Genomic DNA, 18,547 nt, shown 5'->3' with positions numbered 1-18,547 from the left:
CTGCCATTTTGACCTAGCAAAATATACCTGTTTCCAGGCCTAAACTTTCCGCTTTAATACAAGCCACCCCTAAGGCAGGATCTTAATGATCATAAGGCAGAGTGAATGGTATTTCAAAGGTAGGTCTTGTATATTTAATAATGTTCATGAGCTGACATTTTTCACTGTGGAAAGCTGGCTGCCCTAGAGGTTTACACTGGTTTACACTAACACATTTAATAAGCGCTAAACTAATTTTGTGGATAACTAGAAAAAATTGGGTCAAGACCCATTTTAATAGTCATTTAATACCCAACTTGATGTTCAGGTCAGATTATTTTATATTAGTATTTTGGAAATTACACTTTTAGAAGGTTGTCATTTCCCTGCCGATTGCCAAAAGGGCCTTACTGCCACTGTCAAGTGTTACATGACTGCTAATGACCTCTGTGTGGTGAGATGTGGATTGCTCCCAGAGATACGACAAAGGGCTTAGGCGGGCAGAAGGGTTTCCTTCAGCAGGATTGCCTGGGGACCTGCCCACCCGTTTGTGTTCCTAGACAACTTGGCCCAAAACCCAGTGGAAGAGAGGACTCCCCCAGAATTGGTATGGAGTGACCATAAGGGAGGCTTTTCCCTTTATCATAGCCAAGCCTCTGGGTGGGTACAGGGAGCTTGGATCAGGCAAAGAAAGGCTCTTCCATGTTGGATTTAGGGAAAGAGGGATACTATGGGATAGTTTACAGTAAAACACGCAGGAGTGCTGCTAAAGTAGATCCGTCATCCCTGGGATATTTAATCCCATTGGTTAAGGAGTGGCTAGGAGTTTCCACACTCACAGACTGGAACTGGGCATGAATGTGTCATCCCCAGTATCATTTTCAGGACACTCATGAAAAGTCAGAAAGACTGCCCTGCAGTCTGAAAAGCCTGAAGAAAGACGGGATCTGTTTGCCTTGAACCCAAGAACCCAGTTGGCTGGCTGACTGCTTGAGCTACAAGGACATAAGCTTTCAGAGGCCTCTGTCCCTGCAACTACGCAGCTGACTAGTTCCAACAAGACCAGCCCTGGACCCTGCTGCGGGCCTCTGTTGAAGTGAGTCCTAACTTCCAGGTGGTGCACCCCAGGTCCTTGACCCTTGGCTGGTGTTAGAGTGACTCCTCCAGTCCTCATACTGCAAGTAGTATGACTTTTTTTGGCCAAACGTTTGACTTTAGAGTCGCTGGAAACCAGGTTCTTCAGTGAAGTAGCTGTCCTCCAAATTAATCATCGGTTATCCAGATGAAGGAGACCTGAATTCAAGAACAGTCTCTAAGTCAGAACATAGATCGCTTCATCTGGACCGACACCGAGCAGCATCCAATCAGCATAGAGGCATTCCTGGCCACGGACTTCACCCATTCGGAGATTTCCCATCTTCGTCGACGACCCCATTAGGACCCCACTCTTCGGCAGCTCACCAACATTGATCCCCACTTCGAAACCAGTTGCCCTGCCGACAAATTTGAAGAATGCTTTTCCGCCATTACATTTCTAAGTCACAAAGGAACATTTCACTCAGGCAAACTGGGTCCCTATATCCAACCTCGGCTCATTTGTGGTCAGCCTTAGCCTTTGACTGTGACTCAGTCTAATGCAACTACATAGACACAGCTGGCATCTTGTGCTTTTTGGCACTATTATCATTTCAAGATTTATAAATTCATATCTTATGTTCCACTTATTCCATTTATAAAAATATTCTCAATGCTTTTGTATTGATTTGGGGATTTTTCTTGTGTTGCGTTTTCACTTTATTATGGTTTTTGTATTGTATAAATATGTTACACATTGCCTCTGAGCTAAACCTGACTGCTTTGTGCCAAGCTACTAGAGTGTTAAGCACAGGTTTATTTAGTGACTTTAGTGGTTCACCCTGACAAGGATTGAGATTATAAAGTGAAGTCGGTTCCCACCCTCCTCAGCCATTACTCCAATTTCTTACAACCAATAACTTGCATCTCAAGAGGACTGTTTTTCCCTATATTACCAATGAGCTGAAATACACAGCCATCAACCACCAAAGAAAATACGTCAGTCAAGACGCTAAGCAGATTCAGCAAGAATGTCTGCATAGTCTCCCCTCACAAAGCCCTAACAGTTCTAGAAGACACAGTTGACCTAATCATTAATGTCAAACCTTCCTATGGTACTTCAACAACATTATGCATAGCCTTAAGACCCAAATCTGTCTGCAACATGGTGAAGTCAGGAACAGATCATAAACATATGTTTTATGAGGAAAAAAAGAAATTGAGATCCATAAAACAGCCAGATTACCTTGTCTTTCTAATGCAACTTGACTCCTACCTACAGCTCATTCGGGAAGCCAAAATCATCAGCTCCAAAAACCCTAGCAGCAAAACTTCCACAAAAAAGCAAGGAACTCTGAGCACTATAAGTAACTGTTTGAGCCCTCCAGCTGATCTGATGTCCCATTCTGTGGATAATCAACGTGATAGAATGCATACTCAAATTACAAACATTTTAACTAACATGGAAGATCTGAAAACCATGTTCTGTGTTTCTTGAACTGGATAAAATGTGGATTAAAATGGATAAAAAAATTGAAAAGTGAACAAAAAGGGATAAAAATGTTTACTATAAGTATTGTGGAATGCACATTGGCCTACGAGCCTACTCATAGGCAGTGCACCTTGGGACTGTTGCACCAAAATTGGTCATCAGGTTTACAACATTCTGTGGATAACACTGCTTTCATCAACTGATATCCTCTGTTCCTGAAGTCGCCACTTTATGCTACACATTACTTGCATTCCTCCCTCCCTCAGCAGAAGACCTAACACCACTAATCAATTTTCTGAAAGCGATAGCTTAGGAAAACAAACAATGGCAAAGTCAATGGGTTACAGCCATTGTACAGCATTGGCTTTGCCATGCTTTTAAAACAATCCTAGGTGGCTGCCTTGAATGTGCACATTCCCGCATCATCTGTCTTTGAATGAAATTTGGAAAATTTTACAAAATACATTTAAAGATAGTCACCACAGATGGTGAACCTCTTTGAAAGCATTTTATGACAAATATTGTCTAATAATGGCTGCTGCGAATCAGCGGAAGCTTCTTTAAATATATATATATATATATATATATATATATATATATATATATATATATATATATATATATATATATATATATTCACAGAAAAAACCATAGGTTATAGACCATATATAGTTAGGAATTAGCATTTACAAAACCTTGAAAATTCACTGAAAAAACCATAGGTTATAGACCATATATAGTTAGGAATTAGCATTTAGAAAACCTTATTTTACTCACACAAAACCATTGAAATTCCATATATAGTTAGTTGCACTAACTATATATCGCGCACCCGCAATCCACTGCTGATGATGTCACATATTACATCATTCATGACATGGTCAGTGACATCACTGATAACAACATCCAGTGATTTTTTGTTTCTATAAAGTTTAAATATGTCTTACATATTGAAGAATGAGTGGATGTGTAAGTGTCTGGACGAAGGATTTAGTAGGTGCATGACTGACTGTATGAGTGAGTGATTAAATGTGTCTCACTGACTGCATGGGTTAGTGACTAAACTGTCTTAATTTGTGCATCATTATGTCTGTTGTTCTGTAAACTGCTGCATGTGTTGATCAGTAGCTATATGAGTAACTATATGGGTTATTGATTGATTGCCCAAGTATTTGTATGGGAGACTGAGTGTGTGTGTGTGGCTAGCTGGGAGGTGTGTGACTCTGTGCAGATCAATCTGTACTTGTATCAATGATTGTATAAGAAGGTAAGTATGTGTTAGTATATGTTTGAAAATGTAAGGTGCTCTATGTTTAACTGTATAGACAAGAAAATGGAAGTGTCATTGATTCTTTACAGGACTGACTAGGTGTGTGAGTAACTCCATGGATGAGTGGCAGACTGTGAGTGTCTGTATAGGTGTATGAGTGCATATGATAGTGTTGTAAAGATGAGTGATTGTATGTATGAATGATTGTATGGGTGAATGAGTGAAGGTGTGTGTAGACGTAGCAATCAGTGAGTGCGTATGTAGTAACTAGTATTGGTGTGTCAATGGTTTCAAAAATTATACTCTCTTTTTAACACTGGGTGAAACAGAGGTTATATTAAAATGTGAGGAGATGCATTGTATTGTCACAGGAATGATATCATCAGTGATGTGGTCATTGATGTCAAATGAGATGTCATCAGTGATGTCATCAGTGATGTCACTGACCATGTCATGAATGATGTAATATGTGACATCATCAGCAGTGGATTGCGGGTGCGCGATATATAGTTAGTGCAACTAACTATATATGGAATTTCAATGGTTTTGTGTGAGTAAAATAAGGTTTTCTAAATGCTAATTCCTAACTATATATGGTCTATAACCTATGGTTTTTTCAGTGAATTTTCAAGGTTTTCTAAATGCTAATTCCTAACTATATATGGTCTATAACCTATGGTTTTTTCTGTGAATTTCATTGGTTTTTTAACAGCTAATATCTGTAGCTGTAAAATGTATTCTTCTTTAAATCCAAAAATATATTTTATATGTTTATGAATAATTTTTTTTTTAAATATTTTTTTTTCTTCGTTCCCGCTTCGCGAATCGGGAAGCTTCCCGTTAGCTGACCTTGATGCCGCGAAATAGACCGCGAGCCGGTAAACGTTTCTTTACCGCAAGTGCCGCGTTAGAAAACAACATCGTGACGCCTCCCGTCCGCATGACGTTTCACGTTGTCGCGTGATACGTCATATGACGTGCTACGTTAGCGAACTGGTACGCGAAGCGAGTCGCAAAGCGCAGGTTTCTGGAAGCAAACCGGGAGGCCCTGCAAAGCGCTTAACGTAAACACAGCAAGTCATGTGACTTGGTAATAACACTTTTCATTGGTTCATTTCACTTTTGGTTTCCTAATGATGTAAGACTAGGTCATATAATCTAAAATGAACACTTTTGATTGGTTGAGAACTCTTGTTTTTCCCAAATGATGAAAATCCCTCCTTCTTTCCTCACTCTGACTTTCATCATTGTGAGAGAAAGACCCTTTGTGATCACTGAGCAATGGCTTCTTTAGTAGCTTCAGCTGGTGCTTCCCCACCACCTCCACCACATCCAAGGAAGAGTGGACCACCTGCTCAAGTTATAATTCAACAAGAAGAAGAAGAAGAGGAACAGGACGACGAGCACGAAGAGAGGCAGTTTTTGCCTGAGCAGCCCAGGACGTCTCACCGGAAAGAAAACTTCATTTGGCAATTTTTTAAAATTCCCAAAGGTCAGAAAAAAGTAAATGCAAGATACGTAACTTGCCTTATATGTCAAGATAGACTGTCCAGAGGAACCGAGAAAAAATACAGTTTCGGAAACTACACAATGCATCGCCATATGACTAGGTGGCATCCTAACAACTACAGTGCTGCACAGTTTCGGAACGACCTAGATAATCTCCCTATTATGGCCAGAAGATCTGTTGTACCGGAAGTAACTGGACCAGAGGGCAGGGAGATGGTGCCAAATATACAAATGAAATTTGGTGAAGTAAAACACACCTGCGTATTTAGCGATGGATTCATTTCCTACGGAGAAAAAAGCATCACTCTGATCAACAGAGCTATTGACTATCATATGCAAGTTTGTACGAAACGCCCAAAATAATAAATACTTCTTTTTTTGTTTTGTTGCTCCTGTTGAGCCCTTTACAATGAATCGTTTTCATTGCCCCCTCCAAGAAAACCCCAAAAAAATATAAAACTTCAGAAAAATTCAAAAAAAGTAAAAAAATGTTCCGAAAAATAATAAAAAAAATATAAAACAACAAAAACAATAAAAAAAAAAAGTTCTTTTCAGAACTACCTCCCCGTTATTAAAAAATTGGTACAATATTTGGAACTGTGCCAACCTCTATTTCTCTTAGTTCGCTTCCCAGTTCGCTCGCCGGTACGCGAACTAGAAGCGAACCAAAAACAGTAAGTATAAGGGAAGGAAACAGACACTTATGTTAAAAGAAAGACAGCTATAGGGGAGTAAACTAGAGATACTATTACCCGTAATCCACTGCTGATGATGTCACATATTACATCATTCATGACATGCTCAGTGACATCATCAGCAGAGGATTGCGGGTTTTTTGGCAACGTGCCTTATCCACGGTTTAATAACGCTGCCTTTTGCTTTATATAAGTTTTCAAATTGTATGAAATATATACCAATAGGTCGTTATGAACCTTTAGGTAGTGCTTTTCTTCATGAGGTCTGGTCGCTTCCATACACATACAGATGTTTCAAAGATGATCAAGAAGTTTATCTGAATGGAGAGGAATGCACTGAGACGCCAGATCATTCACTAATGTGTAGGCACATACAGTTACACGGTTCATGCAACAAACACCGACCAAATATGGCTTCCGTGTTGCAAGGCACGCCAGTTCCTGCTATCATCCCCACGTTCAAGTTGTTGGAAAATGGTAGTTATTTGATGCTCAATAATGAAGATTGTTCTGAGTTAATTGAAAAGGGTCTGCACCTCTGTACGGGTGTTCGCTATGTGAAGCACGAAAGTTTCACGTGCCGAACTCAAGGCCACCTCTCTCTGAGACAAAAGAGCTCTTATTCTTGCCATGCCGTTGAAATCTGTCCCAAGGTTGGTATTTGTGGCCAGATTGAAAACTCCCTATGTTCATGTGTGGGAGGAAATAGAACATTTCTGCAGAAAATAACCCGTTCACTTACTGTTACGATAAAAGGAATACTTTTAATTCAGATTTGCCTTTCAATTTCAGCAAGATGGTTCCGACTATCTTTAACGCATCCTCCACAAAGACCCTGGCGCACTTTTTTAAAGTTGTTACCAGTGGTCTCGTGACTTCATTTGAGAAAATCTTTGGAGTCATCCCTGCTTCCTTTCATTCTATTTTCTCCACTCTGGTTCGTGGATTGGCATTTTTACTTGCATTACCAGCGGACGCTCTTGTGCTTTTTTACATTTTTAAATATGGATGTCCCTCCTATGCAACCTCCCACCCTGCAGCTGCTGACACTGTTCCGCAATCGCATGCTAGAATATTATGGCACAATGCCGTTGGCGATATTAAGCACGGCATATGGATTATCTTTTCGATTCTCCTACTTCACCTGTGTCCAGCCTGTATTTCACTGCCTGACCTGTGATTTCGATTGGGCCATTGATTTGTGTCTCTGCGGACCGGTTTCTCCTGACGTCGACTTTAATCAGCTGATGACTCCTATCATTACTCACGAGTTGGTTTGTCCTGGCGAAAGGATTATGGCTGTGGCATTGATGCATGGACTACTTGGTCCCTGGAATTTACTGGCGGCAGCACAGTCTTTCTTGGAACAGAGCTTTCTTGAAAACCCACCGAGCTGTCCTCTGATGGTGATAGAGGATCCGGTGCTGGGAGAGCACGTATGTTCTTTTCCGCTTTTAAATTGGATGGCTGAACTGTTTTCGGATGAAGACGGTGACTTCCTATTGGAGGCTGTTGCAGCTTATTTTGCATACACAGTTATGTCATAGACCTTTTTCATGTTTGATATGCTGAGTACTAGCATTTCATTGACAATTCATTGACTTATTTGTCAAGTTTTTATTATTTACCTTGCCTATTGGCTTAAGACTCGATAAAGTACTTGGCTGTTTTATTTTTCTTTAGCATTAAATTTTCCTAGTTTTTAATGCTTTACCTTGCGGACCGTCCACATATAAACTTGCAATCTGCTCTCATGAGATGGCACTTCTATTATCTTATTCAGTTCGTTTCCGGATCATGGGGAGGTGTCATCTAGGTCCTGGATATCTTTACACCGTGTTAAGTTAGCATGGGCTCATTACCGGTTTAAACGCCATTTTTCCTTTTTTGCAACTTCTGCACACGACACTTAGTTGTTGCTTTAGCTTTCCACCTAGTAGTTCATCGTGGTTTACATGAGAATAATATGTTATTGCTCTACTATCTGCTTTGCTTGTTAAACTATATCTGTACAGCGAGTGCTAAAGTTTCAAGAACAACACGATACAGAATTGTTATGAGGTCTGATCTCCACGACTTCATACTCATAACATAAGTGCAACTTCTGCCAATTCTGGGCATGAGGCGGGTTTTATATTGCTTTGCCGAACACACATACACAACAGTTGATGCGGTTCACATGAAGAGAGAGCTGGTGTATGCTGATGTGATTCCTTCAAATCTAAGACACTAAAGTATGGGCACGCCCTAAACCAACACAAAGAGACCTTCTTAGCAAATAATATAATATGTGTATTAGGGAGGGTGAGATATAAGCAGCCGCGGGCCGTGGAGGGAGTTACGGTGAGGCAGGGAGGCGGGGAGGGGGAGAAGCAGGGTGGAGCCCTCTCTACCTTGCCCCTCCCCCTCCCCGCCTCCCTGCCCCACCGTAACTCCCTCCACGGCCCGCGGCTGCTTATAAGTGTTGCTAACTCTTATTCATTTACAGCATGTTAACATACTGTCACCATTCGCTTTTTATGTACTAGTAACTATGCTGGTAATTTTGCTACTGATAATATGTGTACTTGTATTCTCCACCCTGCTTCTCCCCCTCCCCGCCTCCCTGCCTCACCGTAACTCCCTCCACGGCCCGCGGCTGCTTATAAGTGTTGCTAACTCTTATTCATTTACAGCATGTTAACATACTATCACCATTCGCTTTTTATGTACTAGTAACTATGCTGGTAATTTTGCTACTGATAATATGTGTACTTCTATTATCTAAGATACTACGCCTGAGAAGACGGCATTAGTAAATAAACATTTCAAATACACATGTGTTCTTCTTAACTCCATGTTCTGGTTTCTAAGAAATATATAACGACCGACTGTTCATGAGTTCCACGTATCCTGAGGTACTATAAGTTCATATTCTGGATTGTCTAAACATTGAGAGTTTGTTATATCCAATGTGACACTGTACCTAGCTTGCTAAGGAGTTTTTGATTACTAACGTGAGTTTTGGGACACCCTAATTCGCAGAGGTTCCAATCCTCTGTCCACAGTTCTGTGTGAGAACAGAAACCCTGCGACAGGGGCACCCCCGACCCTTGCTGGAGCTTCATCACACTTGCGATACAACTCCAGCAATGCGCCACCTTTACGGCACAGATACATCACGCATCTGTGCTGTTTTTGCCCCATGATGCGCCGCATTGTAAATGCAGCACACCATAGGTGACGGAACAGCGGCACAGAATGACTAACACATCCCTGGTGATGCGCCAGTCATCATAAATGTATCCCTATGCTTCTAATCTTGTTAGAGATGAACCGCCATATGTATCATCAAAGTTTTTTGCATTTCCTAAATAGCGAACTTTAAGGAATAAATAGCAATTCTTTACCATTCCTAGTTTGCGATGAGCTATTTGCTAATTACAAATTACCCATTCATTTCCTTCATTTCCATAGGGCGGTTGGACTCACTTTTAGCTCGAACGGCTGAATAGATTTCTACGAAACTTGGCAAAATTGTAGGGACTGGTAGCCCGATGTGCCTTTGCTATGTCTCAAGATATATGCTCCAGTGGTTTTTACGAAAATTAACTTTGAAAAATATATATTGGGCTACATTGGCCTATATATATGTTGGAGCCCAAATGTAGCCCAATGTAGCCCAATGAAGCCCAATGTAGCCCAATGTAGCCCAAAGATGGCCGCCAGACACACAAAAAAACAAATGTAGCCCAAATATCAGCCAGATGTAGCCCAACTATAGCCCAGTGACAGAATGACCAATCAGCTTCGCAAACCTCCGTTACGCGAAGCGGAGCGCTGTTACAGATATATATCTTTTTTTGAACGTTAATTTCTCAAAATCCACTGGAGCACATATATTGAGACCTAGCAAAGGCACATTGGGCTACCAGTCCCTAATATTTTGCCAAGTTTCGTGCAAATCCATTCAGCCGTTCGATTATTATTATTATTATTTTTTTTTGCCCCGCGGGGCCCTTTTAAAACCTCCACATCAAACCTAGGGGGTCAGCGAGGATCTACTATGCCCCCTTATAGTTATTTCCCCCTTTGTTTTGACCTCCTCTTGTCTCTCGATCCTACCGAGAGACAAGATGGCGGCCGCTACGGACTTTTTGGAATGTTGACAGACGCCGGAGAACCAATCAGCTTCGCTTCACAAAGCTCCGTTGCGCGTAAGTACGCGTCCTGGGACGCTGCCAGGTCCGCTGTTACAGATATATATCTTTTTTTAAACGTTAATTTCTCAAAATCCACTGGAGCACATATATTGAGACCTACAAAAGGCACATCGGGCTACCAGTCCCTACAATTTTGCCAAGTTTCGTGCAAATCCATTCAGCCGTTCGGGCTAAAAGTGAGGCCAACCGCCCTATGGAAAACTCAATGTTAAAAACACGTTTTGGGACCCCCCTTTTTTCTCGGCCCCCCTTGACGAACCCCCCCCAAATTTTCAAGGGCTGCTCAGAAACAAAATGTGCCATTTTCCTGAAAATTTCAGCCAATTCCGTCCACAAACGCCAAAGTTATTAGACATAGAATTTTCAAAAATCCCATAGAGAAAAAATCCTAACTATATATACCTACTGGCGACCGCCAGTAGGTAATATATATATATATATATATTTTTTTGGTTTTTTTTTTTTTACAAAACCCAGAATTGGGGGTTTTTCGTTGGTATATATATATATATATATATATATATATATATATATATATATATATATATATTACCTACTGGCGGTCGCCAGTAGGTATATATAGTTAGGATTTTTTCTCTATGGGTTTTTTGAAAATTCTATGTCTAATAACTTTGGCGTTTGTGGACGGAATCGGCTGAAATTTTCAGGAAAATGGCACATTTTGTTTCTGAGCAGCCCTTGAAAATTTGGGGGGGGTTCGTCCAGTGGGGGCCGAGAAAAAAGGGGGGTCCCAAAACGTGTTTTTAACATTGAGTTTTCCATAGGGCGGTTGGCCTCACTTTTAGCCCGAACGGCTGAATGGATTTGCACGAAACTTGGCAAAATTGTAGGGACTGGTAGCCCGATGTGCCTTTTGTAGGTCTCAATATATGTGCTCCAGTGGATTTTGAGAAATTAACGTTTAAAAAAAGATATATATCTGTAACAGCGGACCGGTTAGCGCTCTGGTTCGCGGACTTTTCGCGCAACGGAGCTTTGTGAAGCGAAGCTGATTGGTTCTCCGGCGTCTGTCAACATTCCAAACAGTCCGTAGCGGCCGCCATCTTGTCTCTCGGTAGGATCGAGAGACAAGAGGAGGTCAAAACAAAGGGGGAAATAACTATAAGGGGGCATAGTAGATCCTCGCTGACCCCCTAGGTTTGATGTGGAGGTTTTAAAAGGGCCCCGCGGGGCAAAAAAAAATAATAATAATAATAATCGAACGGCTGAATGGATTTGCACGAAACTTGGCAAAATTGTAGGGACTGGTAGCCCGATGTGCCTTTGCTAGGTCTCAATATATGTGCTTCAGTGGATTTTGAGAAATTAACGTTCAAAAAAAGATATATATCTGTAACAGCGCACCGCTTCGCGTACTTTTCGCGTTACGGAGCTTTGCGAAGCGAAGCTGATTGGCTCTCCGGTGTCTGTAAACATTCCAAACAGTACGTAGCGGCCGCCATCTTGTCTCTCGGTAGGATCGAGAGACAAGAGGAGGCCAAAGCGAAGGGGCAAATGACCATAAGGGGGCATAGTAGATCCTCGCTGACCCCCTAGGTTTGATGTGGAGGTTTTAAAAGGGCCCCGCGGGGCAAAAAAAAAAATAATAATAATAATCGAACGGCTGATGACCATAAGGGGGCATAGTAGATCCTCGCTGACCCCCTAGGTTTGATGTGGAGGTTTTAAAAGGGCCCCGCGGGGCAAAAAAAAATAATAATAATAATAATCGAACGGCTGAATGGATTTGCACGAAACTTGGTAAAATATTAGGGACTGGTAGCCCGATGTGCCTTTGCTATGTCTCAATATATGTGCTTCAGTGCATTTTGAGAAATTAACGTTCAAAAACAAGATATATATCTGTAACAGCGCTCCGCTTCGCGGAGATAAAATTATATGTGTATTACCTAGCTGTTGCTAACACCAGTTAGCGACGGCTAGTAGGAGATAGCGACCATCTTGGGTCCCACTTTGCATGTGAGTGATATTTATCACTAATGACATGCAAAGTGGGCATGCCAAGATGTTAGCGACTGGAAACAGTCGCTAACATCGCTATCTCCTATTATCAACTTTTGGAAATATTCGAGATAAGCGCGAATATCTCCAAAAAGTAACAGCTGCCCTGAGCAGTTCTTAGCCATGTTATCCAATGGGAGGTGGATAACATGGCTAAGAGCATTAGCTCGGTAATGCATGAATATCGCGGAGTTTTCAGCGACATTAATGCATTGCGCTCGTTTTTTATCGTATTTGCGATAAACCTTGATAATAGCAAGGTTTATCTGCGATAATTTCTGACGGTAAAAAAATCTTTGCAATGCATCGTTAGGGATAAATATCGCTTAACTTTGGTAATATGCCCCAACGTCTGTTAACGTTCGATTCGAAGGAAATCAGGAATTGTTGAAAAACATTGTGTGCGCCATCTTGTCTTTTTTCAAATGCCACACTTTTGTCGTGCACGGCAGCCATTTTAGATGCCTTGACCAGATCCACTCTGTGAACGCTGTCGATCCTTAGCATGGCTCCCCACCCTCGCAAGCATCTCCCCCAGGCAGTGGTCACCCCCGCTCTCTGTTTTATGCATGGGTAATAAACCTCCCCCCATCTGCGCTGTTCTTCCCTGAGAATCACACCCTGTGCCCGCCCGACACCTCCCTTTCGCCCTATTCACTACCGCACCCTCTGACACTCCTTTTCCTCTGTGTCCGATTGTCCAGGCCGGTCCTAGGCTATCAGCTAGCCCTGCAGATGTAGTTTATGGCCACAGCTGTAAAGAATCACCCGTCTTCAAAGGAGTTATAGTAGATGAAGGCCCACACTCGATGAGATCCGTCACAGCAGAAGCGTTGCTATTATCTGAAAACCATTCTGTATTGTGATTGGGGAGGGGACCGAGCGTGAAGCGGAAGATTCCAGGGATGACTCTTTGTACATCAAAGTTTTTACAATTATGTGTCACATTAAAAATATATAGCACTCCGACAAAGTAGTAAGATTATAAAACTTTAATAATTTATAAATATATACAAGAAAACAAAAATAGTAATAACATATAAACATTTTTAGAGAAAAACAACGAAGTAGCGGTCGGCTGTGCGAATAGTCCCAACGCAGCACAACGTCCAGATTTCCGGCGTGGGGCGTCGCGGGGGGTGGGTGATCAGTAGCAAACTGTTGTGCGAATAGTTCCAAGGCAGCAGAACGCGCCGAAATCTAGATGACACAAAAGTGATGTCTAGTAAGTTGCCACCCAGCAAATAACGGCGTGGGGCGTCGCGGGGGGTGGGTCATCAGTAGCAAACTGTTGTGCGAATAGTTCCAAGGCAGCAGAACGATGGCACCAAGGTGATGTCCAGTAAGTTGCCGCACTGGTTTTGGTATCCTACAATGCTGCTCCGAATAACGGCGTGGAGCGCCCCGGGGGAGGCGGCGTGAACGGGCCTCTCCAGGTGGAGTCTCGTCTGTTGTAGTGGGGCGCCCCTTTACCGTTTCAGTTGCCATTCCGTCCGCTTTTGGTCCACTGTGTCAAAATCCGCCATTCAGCTGAGTTGCGCCCACTCTTGCGGTGCAGCGATAGGCGGCTGTCACAGGACTCTCAAAATGGCGGCAGGCTGTTTCCTTTTTGGGCCTGGTCCACTGAAATGGCCCTGGGACACCTTGGAAATCGGACGCTTGTCTGCTAGGTCTTGGACCCCATTCTCGAAAGCGTCCCCTCCGCCTTGAGAATTCATCAAAAGTTTTGGGGGCCCCGACTCCTGCAGGCTTCTGGTGGGGAGCGGCTGCCATGATTGCTCGCGGAATGACCACGACGGAGCTACGAGATGGTGGTGCTCTCATGGTGACGCCAGCTTCAGTCTGAAACATCCAGAAACAAGGTGGGGCTTTCATCGTTTGGGGGAAAAAAAAAGTTTTCATCCAATGAAAAGTGTTGTTTTTAGGTCATATGATCAAGCCTTCCATCATTAGGAAACCAAAAGTAAAATGAACCAATGAAAAGTTTTATAAACAAGTCACATGACCTGTTATGCGGCATAGGGTATAAAATGCGGAGAAAATACGTTGGCACGTGAGGCGGCGTCAGTAGCGGACCGATGTGCGAATAGGCCGAAGGCAATACAACGCGCCAAGATCCGGATGGCATCGAGGTGGTGTCATAGTTGAGAGTTCTGAGCAGCGGTTGTAACACTGTCTGAAGCTTATTTGCAGCTGCTGCAGCTTCACTACGCGCCAAGATCCGGATGGCACCGAGGTGGTGTGTAGGAAGTTGCCGCACTGGTGTGGCCATCCTACAATGCTGAAAGTCGGCGTGGGGCGCCCCGTTGGCCTGTGAGTTTGCGTCAGTAGCGGACCGATGTGCGAATAGGCCGAAGGCAGCACAACGCGCCAAGATCCGGATGGCACCGAGGTGGTGTCTAGTAAGTTGTCGCACTTCTGTGGCCATCCTACAATGTTGAAAGTCGGCGTGGGGCGCCCCGTTGGCCTGTGAGATGGTGTCAGTAGCGGACTGATGTGTGAATGGGGCCAAAGGCAGCGCAACAATATTTTCTACTATATTTCCGGTGTAGAAGAGACCACAAGGCGCTGAGATGCCAAGATCCGGATGGCACCGAGGTGGTGTCTTGCAAGTTGTGGTACTGGTGTGGCCATCCTACAATGCTGAAAGTCGGCGTGGGGCGCCCCGTTGGCCTGTGAGATGGCGTCAGTAGCGGACCGATGTGCGAATAGGCCGAAGGCAGCACAACAATATTTTCTGACTGACACCACAAGGCGCTGAGATGCCAAGATCCGGATGGCACCGAGGTGATGTCTAAGTTGCGGACTGATGTGCGAATGGGGCCAAAGGCAGCGTAACAATATTTTTTGTATGGAAGATACCACTAGGCGTTGAGATGCCAAGATTCGGATGGCACTGAGGTGATGTCTAGCAAGTTGGTGTGGTCATCCTACAATGCTGAAACTCGGCGTGGGTCACCCCATTAGCCTGTGAGATGGCGTCAGTAGCGGACCGATGTGCGAATAGGCCGAAGGCAGCACAACGCGCCAAGATCCGGATGTCACCGTGGTGGTTTCATAGTTGAGAGGCACTTCATCTGCAGTGGGGCGCCGAGATCCGGATGGCACCGAGGTGATGTCTAGCAAGTTGCTGTACTGGTGTGGTCATCCTACAATGCTGAAACTCGGCGTGGGTCGCCCCATTAGCCTGTGAGATGGCGTCAGTAGCGGACCGATGTGCGAATAGGCCGAAGGCAGCACAACGCGCCAAGATCCGGATGTCACCGTGGTGGTTTCATAGTTGAGAGGCACTTCATCTGCAGTGGGGCGCCGAGATCCGGATGGCACCGAGGTGATGTCTAGCAAGTTGCTGTACTGGTGTGGTCATCCTACAATGCTGAAACTCGGCGTGGGTCGCCCCATTAGCCTGTGAGATGGCGTCAGTAGCGGACCGATGTGCGAATAGGCCGAAGGCAGCACAACGCGCCAAGATCCGGATGTCACCGTGGTGGTTTCATAGTTGAGAGGCACTTCATCTGCAGTGGGGCGCCGAGATCCGGATGGCACCGAGGTGATGTCTAGCAAGTTGCTGTACTTGTGTGGTCATCCTACAATGCTGAAACTCGGCGTGGGTCGCCCCATTAGCCTGTGAGATAGCAGTTCTTTGGATTTGGGCCTGGCTCGTCTGCTGTAGTGGGGCGCCCCTTTACCGTTTCAGTTGCCATTCAGCTGAGTTTCGGCTGCTCTTGATGCTACAGCGACAGGCGGCTGCAACAGGACTCTCAAAATGGCGGCCTGTTCTTTGGATTTGGGCCTGGTCCACTAAAATGGCCCTGGGACACCTTAGAACTCGGACGCTCGATTTTTTTTTCCTTTCCTGTACATGCAAAAAAAGGTAAATGCCCGGTACGTTACACGCTTCATCTGCCACGATGAACTCTCTAGAGGAACCGAAAAAAAATATAGTTGTGGTAACTATACCATGCATCGTCATATGGAGAGGTGGCACCAATTAATTATAGTGCTGCATAAAAGAGAGATTTGGAGGAGAACCCCTGACCTGCTAGTACATTCATCAAAGAAGTGGCACTGAGAGCTTCAGAGGCAAGGGAAACGGTCCCAAATATTTAGAAGAACTTTGGAAAGATTAAAATGACATGTTTAGATTGTGGCAAATTTATTTCATGTGGACATCTGAGTGTTACTCTAATAAATACAGCATATGAACATCATCATAGTCGATGGTTGGTAGAGACATTTTGACTATATCCTGGACCTGCCCGTCCTCGCCCAAAATGGCGCCAGAATAAATGGGACTCGTAACTCCTTGTTGTGTACTGGTTGCAGAACCTTGAAATCACGAGATACGTATGCAGTTTTGAAGCACATGGCGGGCGGGGACGAGAATTGATTGAATATTTCGACATCCCTATTGATATTAAGTTCTGATGTGTTATTGATTACTGTACTGTTGAAAGTTCGAATTAACGTCACCCATGGTACTTGCCCGCAAATGTATATCTAGATAATTTTATTGTAACTGGCCCTGTCGTATTTTAATTATAAAATGTACGTCCACCGATTCCGTAACTGTTAGACACCTTAGTTCTTGCAACCTAATGGCCCGCCCGTTACGTTCCTCTACAGTGTAAATGTCTATTTATCATATACGATTACAGTTTGCTCCGTGGCCGGCCCACGTGGTTATAGGCTCGTATTTGTATAATGAAATTTTCACAATAAAGGTTTTTAAAAGAAAACATGGTAGTAGTATATACATTGGTAAAGTTTTTAATAATAGTCACTGTTTTAGAATCATTAAAAGGCAAGTGAAATAAAGCAGACCAATTACATGAAGGGTAAAAGGTATAATACGAAGGAACGCAGTAAAGATAAATGGTCAAGGGCTGTTGTGTTTTCTATTCCTGCAACATAAAGTGATCGATAAGAATCTCATATTCAGGCGTATCGGCGACTAAGACAGCAGGTCGACCCTCTTTTGCTCAACGGCTCCGTCATGGGACGAAGAAACGCTCTTTTTCTCGAAAAAAGAATATATTTTACTTGCAGGACAGTTGTAAAATTTCCGGGAAAGTACATTAGCCTGGAACATTATAACATATATTTAAGAAAAAATAATGTTAGGAAGTAATGAAAAGCGTAATTTTTAGGTCATATGACCAAGCCTTTCATCATTACAATAAGAAAAGTAAAATGAACCAATGAAAAGTTTTATTAACAAGTCACATGACTTGTTATGCTTACGTTACGCGCTGCGCGCCCCGGATGACTTCCGGATGCGCTAACGCGGCGCGTCATATGACGCATTACGCGACAACGCAGGTACAGAATATAGTCAAAATGTCTCCACCAACCAGCGGTCGGAACACAACCCCTTTCAGCAGGCTAAATAGTTCTGTTAAATGACAACAGAAGGGACAGGCAACAAGAACCATCAGTCAAAGAGGGGAGGGCTAGTTCTTCTCTACCGGGTTACATTGGGGCGCTACCGGAACTGATCGAATTGGTAGTCTACAGTGTTTCTGGATGTTTCAGACTGAAGCTGGGGTTAGCATGAGAGCAGCACCATTTCGTAGCTCCGTCGTGGTCATTCCGCAACCAATCATGGCAGCCGTTCTTTATCGTTATTTTGGGCGGGGTGGGTGGCGGAGCAGAGCTGTTTTGCAGCCATCATTGTGTGGAGTTCAGTTCATCTCACTAGTTTTGTATTTGTCATGAGGGGTTGTTCCTAATGTTTCTATTTTAGCGAGGTCAAAAAGAGATCCCATTAGTGGCCTACTGATTTTGCTCGATTCCTTTTCTTTTTTTTTACACGATTTTTCGTTATCTGCAAAGACTAAACAGAGTATTGCGACTCTGTGTTTGTTTGTAAATAGAGAATGAACCAAAGAGAACTAATTCTAAAACAGTAAATACTTGGATAACAATGAATCAAATGGAGAGAGAAGCAGGCACGACGGATTACAATGGGGGCAAAGACCTGCGTTAACTACCTTTCACTATCTGCAAAGAGAGAGTACTCCTAATAGAAATGATGGGGGGGGGCACCATTCAAAGCAGATCAGTGTGCATAAACACGAAAATGTTTTCACTTACCACGTACTTGACATTCGACAGCTTATGATATTTGCTATTAAAAAACCATTGAAATTCACTGAAAAAACCATAGGTTATAGACCATATATAGTTAGGAATTAGCATTTACAAAACCTTGAAAATTCACTGAAAAAACCATAGGTTATAGACCATATATAGTTAGGAATTAGCATTTAAAAAACCTTATTTTACTCACACAAAACCATTG

General features: G+C 43.3%; 1 protein-coding gene across 5 annotated transcripts in view; it reads right to left on the bottom strand.

Moving 5' to 3' along the window:
- Window positions 1-18,547, bottom strand: part of IRAG2 (inositol 1,4,5-triphosphate receptor associated 2) — a 1,168,119-nt gene that overhangs the window by 539,882 nt on the left and 609,690 nt on the right. The gene's annotated exons all lie outside the window — the stretch shown is intronic.

The sequence above is a fragment of the Lissotriton helveticus genome, chromosome 1_1 (assembly GCF_964261635.1).
Source record: "Lissotriton helveticus chromosome 1_1, aLisHel1.1, whole genome shotgun sequence".
NCBI lineage: Eukaryota > Metazoa > Chordata > Amphibia > Caudata > Salamandridae > Lissotriton > Lissotriton helveticus.
This window is presented reverse-complemented; position numbering and strand designations above follow the sequence as displayed.